The following is a 5,256-nucleotide window of genomic DNA, read 5'->3' as shown; positions in this document are numbered from 1 at the left end:
GAACCATGGAATATCCTGGGTTGGAAGGGACACAGCTGCTCGTGAATTTCATTCAGTGATGCTTGAACAAAGAAATCACAGATTATCCTGAGTTGGAAGGGACCCACTGGGATCATCCAAGTGCAACTCCTGGCTCTTCACAAGACGTCCCCAACAATCATACCATGTGCCTGAGAGCGTTGTCCAAACACTTCTTGAACTCTGATATCAGGCTTGGTGACCACTTCCCTGGGGAGCTTGTTCCAGCGCTCAACAACCCTCTGGGTGAAAAACCTTTTCCTAATATCCAACCTAAACCTCCCAACACAGCTCTGTGCCATTCCCTCACGTCTGGGGCTGCCTGTGCACCTGCCAGCAGCCACAGCAGTACAGAGAGGAGATCCATCCACCCACCGGGCTGCCCCGGGGTGAGGGTGAAAAGTGCAACTGTGTCAGCTGCCTTATCCAAGCTCCTGCCCTGTGGAACACAAGCAAGGCCGGCATGAGAGGGGTGCTGCTAATCTTCTGCAGGAACTACTCACTGCTCAGCTCCCCAGCACACAGTACTCCAAGTCATCCTCTTCTAAAGTGACCCATGCAGCTGAGTGTGGGTTCTCCGCTGCAGGTGTCCTGGATTTCAGCTGATAGGGATTGGCACTACTCCGTCACGTCTAAGTGAACTGTCATCCCAGGAAACACTATAAAAGAGTTCTACCATGATAAGAGTGCCTAAGAAGCATCACTGTTACCATCTCAGACTTCTGTTGAAATACAACAGAAGCAGAAGGTGCCCACAACACAGAAGTGTAAAAAAGGCACCATCCAAGATGTTCAAAGCAGTGTTCACAAAGCATAACACTTTTTTCCTTTAAATAGTGTTATTTCCAATATTTGTTTTTTTCCTACAATGGTAATGTGCGAAATGAGGGTAGACCTGAGCGTCCTCTTTATCCTTGCTCCAGCAGCAGATCAAGACTACATTTTCTGAAGATGAAAGACATTTAGTAAAGGAAAGGGAGTAGGTCATATGCAGTTTTCAGTTCACCCCCAAGACATCTTTGTGACAATCTCCCAAGAGAGCTAGAAGACAGCAAAAAAAAAAAAATCCATAAGGAAAAGGTATATAGGCAATACACATAGTTATATTAGGAATAAATCCCTCAGAATTTAGATACAAGCTAGGTCCTCAAGCAGGTAAGAAGGCAGTTCCTTTACAACCATAAGACTGTGTAACTGCAGTAGCCATTGTTAGAGAGGTTTTACCAGATTACATCACCCCCTCAATTCACACATTATTACATCATTTTTATACCATGCCTTTGTAGTCTTCAATAAATTCTCTCAGGCTGTATGTACCATCACATTCTGCAATGAGAGCCAGGATGTCCCAGAATAACTGACACATTCCCATGCCGCAGGGAGGAACCAGAGGAGGCAAAAAACTGCTGGGCAAGTGGGTTCACCCAAACGTGGATATTTTCACCAGGCTCTAGCTGCACGGTCACCCCAGCAGTACACAAATTCCTTGCATTTACACATAATATTGAAAAATTTGGCCTAGTTTTACTGTTTGACATTACTTTTTAAACCTCTTGTATCAGTATTTACATTCAAACTGAAAAGAGGTGAAAGCTGTGACCAAAAAAAAGAACACTGGTATCTGAAGGGAGGGTGCCAAGAGAATGCAGCCAGGCTCTTCTCAGTGGTGCTGAGCAATAAGACAAGGGGCAAAAGGCAGAAGCTGAAACACAGCAAGTTCCACCTGAACATGAGAAACAACTTCTTTACTGTGAGGGTGACTGAGCACTGGAACAGGATGCCCAGAGAGGTTGTGCCCAGAGAGGTTGTGGAGTCTCCTTCCCTGGAGATATTCAAAAACCATCTGGAAACAATCCTGAGTAACATACTCTAGGGGGTCCCTACTTGAGCAAGGAGGTTGGACTAGAAGACATCCAGTGGTCCTTTCCAACCTTAACCATTCTGTGATCTCTGCTGCATAACAAGGATATGTGAAATAACTTCTCTTCCTTTCTTCCCAAGTGACTAGCAAAAATAAAATCAGCATTGCTTCCCCTCTGTTGCATGCTTATGATTTGCTCTGCTGTATGAACAGTGCCTACAACTGCACAGGTGAGAACCATGCAAGAAAACTGTACTTGGTACGTCTAGAGGAGTTCATCGTATTTTCAATTGAAAGTCACAAGCAGACACTGCAGAGTTTTTTCAGTACATGTGGAGAGCCTTGAAAGTAAAAGAGACCAAGAGCAGAAGGGAGGTACTGACCACATTGTCCTTCATCACAGGCTCTGCGTTAGATAGATGCACAGAGATACACACCACAACATCATGTTATTGCATTAGAACAGTATCCTGAGGCACCTGACGTCAGTTCCTCCTGCATGCATAAAGCAAACAGTCACATGGCATCTATGGGGGTGTTTTCTTTTCCTCTATAGAAGAGATTCTGTTTGCCGGCCCCAGTTGAGGGACTGGCAGCCACCTACAGAGACGCATCAAAGGAGGCCCCCCACAGCTGCAAAGGGAAACTGGCTGGGATTACACACAGACACCACCAGCTGGGTGCATAAAGAAGTTGATGAGAAATGGCCTAATGCAAGCCTGTCTCCAAGTGAAGCTAAGGCTCCTTACAAATGGAAGGGACTGGGAAAAAAAAAACTAGGAAAGGGACTGGAAAAAAAAAAAAGCCTAATCTTATTCCATTTGCATATAAAGTTTTCTGCTTTCAGTATGATTTGATCAGTATGACTGACAAATTTCTACTAAGTCTTTTTGCCTATTGTATTTTGAAATGGATACTGCACACAAAATATAAAATTCTGTTTCTGTAAGAAAAGGAAGATATCTAATGGATCAAGATTATACACAATTACCATTGAACATTTGAAAAATAAAAAAGAGCCTAACATACATCACCACTGCAAAAGAAATTATAGATATACAAAAATCGAATTGCAAAAATAAAATATCTAGAATAATTAAAGAATATACGAGTTTGGATAAAAACAAAGACCCTAGTCCTGCATGTCTACATTTGTAATGCCGTAACTCTCAATACACATTCCCATCTCAGTTATTAAAGCTATTAACATGCATAAAGTTAAGTAGGTTTATAAGATACTGGAATACACTGCAACTTACTCTCTCATTATTTTGAGGGGATCCTGGGGAACTGCAGCTCTCAATACTGAGAATCTCCTTGATCCTTTCAGTAGAGCAGAAAGTTACCTTCATCTTCTAACATAACCCCAAACTCAGGACAGGAATCATAAGTTATTGTATCATCACCTAAATTTTAAGCAGTAACCCAGGGAGAAAACTGCAGTAATTGTAATACTTCATCTAATAAGGAAAATATTGTTTCAGGTTTATAGAACATGAAATGCTTTATGCACAAAAGCCTGTGCCTGAAGAACTCAAAGCTAGAAAAATTCTTTGAAGTATCGCTTATATATTCTGTAAACAGCCTTTTCTCCTATCAGCATTCTGCTCAATGCACTGCAAGAGATGGAAATTCAGCCTTAGAGTCAGACAAGTCAATATCTCCCTACATCTCTCTGCTACGTACCTACAGAAAAACCTTGACTGTGAGGAAAGATCCTTCATACCAGACTCACCTAAGAGTGTCAGGAGTTGGAGGCTAGGGTGTTACCAGGCACCCCAGAGAAGACCCAAAGCCCAGCCACAGACACTGAGAAACCAGGCTGGGGTCCAAACTACCAACTCCCTGCCCATTTGGGGCACCTTGATTTCAACCCCATGCCCAGCTGCCCAGGCTTTGGAGTATGTTTGGGCTCTGCAGCAGGAACATTCTTCCATTTGTAAAGGCACCTAAGGATGACCCACATGCTTCAGAGCTGACTTGATCCTTATCTTGGCCGCCTGGCCTCAAGGGTGGTTTGAAGCCTGTGTGTGCTCTTTCTCCGAGGAACACGAACCTTCTAGTCATGATCATTCAAATTCCCAGGCCATCAGGTCTCCTCAGGAAAGTCCTGAATCTCCCTGGCCTCAGAAGCTTCTCGGAGTGAACAAAAGCACCCCTGGCCCTTTCTTAGAGCTGCCTGACCTCATTCTACACCTGGCTTCAGGGGTGGCTTAATCTCCAGACCAGGTTGCCTTGTTCTGTGACATTGTGATCTCCTTGGCCCCCAGAGGCAACCTGGCCTTGTGCAATCACGTAGCTTAAGAAGCTGCTTTGGGACAGCCTGGATCACCCCAGTGACGAGGGCTGATCAGAGAGGGCTTGGAATACCCAAATCCCTATGATTTCTCATAAGTGCCACCTCAGCCACTCCGACTACCAGCCTCCAGTGCTCTCCAGCATGAAGCAATTCCTCTCTCCAGCTTCCTAATCTTCTCAGGGACATCCTGAACCCCTGACTTCATGGGTGCCTCGATCCCCATCCTGTGAATACTTCCTCTGAGATATACTGCTTTCACTCCTGGCCAGAGGCACAGGCTCCACCTGGGAGGCTGGATTCCCCATTTGGCTTCCAGGGTGACTTGTCACCCCTCTAGCCCTTGGGGTCTCCTCGGGGAAGGTCTAAGCCTTCACTCAACACAGTATGGCCTAAGGGGTGATCTGATCCCTTTTCCACCCTCAAGGACTGCTCTAGAAATCATCCTGTTCATTCCCCGAGCCCTGCTGCCAGCCAAGGGACTGTTCAGAGAGAGCTTGATTGTCCCACCCTTGCCCAGCCTCACTGACAGCTTCAGCATCATCCCATCTTCTTGCTGCTGGTCACACACACCCCTTCACCAGCCATCCAGTCCCTAGGACTCTTTGGTCGCAGCCTGAGCTGCTCCCAGCTGCCCAAGAGGAGCCTCAAAGCCTAGGAAGGGGTGACTCAGAGAGCCCTTACCTACAGGGCACAGTACTGTAGGATCTCAACAGGGTGGGCAGACCTGGGTGCTGGTATCGAGGTCCATCAACAGTCCCGGACTGTTGAAGGCAGTGTGATGACTTGAGTGTAGTTTTATCCTGGAACTGGTGGAGTAGCAAGAGACAGAGCTGAAGACAAAGGCCAGCCAGGAGACAGAACAGAGACTGGAGACAAGTACACTGCCAACAACATAGCTTAAAGCAAGGCTGAAGGCTCAGGCCTGAGCTTAAACAGACATCCCAGGATATCGGCAGAGTCCCTTTGTCTTGGGGACTATGTCTGGTTACTCCTAGTCTGATGATTTGGATCAGACACAACTTTTAACTTTCTCACATCCTCAGGATGTTAAAAGCCCATTGACAGAAGCATGATGTGA

Source organism: Manacus vitellinus, unplaced genomic scaffold, assembly GCF_001715985.3.
Source record: "Manacus vitellinus isolate BGI_N305 unplaced genomic scaffold, ASM171598v3 scaffold_2_pilon, whole genome shotgun sequence".
In the NCBI taxonomy this organism is placed as follows: domain Eukaryota; kingdom Metazoa; phylum Chordata; class Aves; order Passeriformes; family Pipridae; genus Manacus; species Manacus vitellinus.
This window is presented reverse-complemented; position numbering follows the sequence as displayed.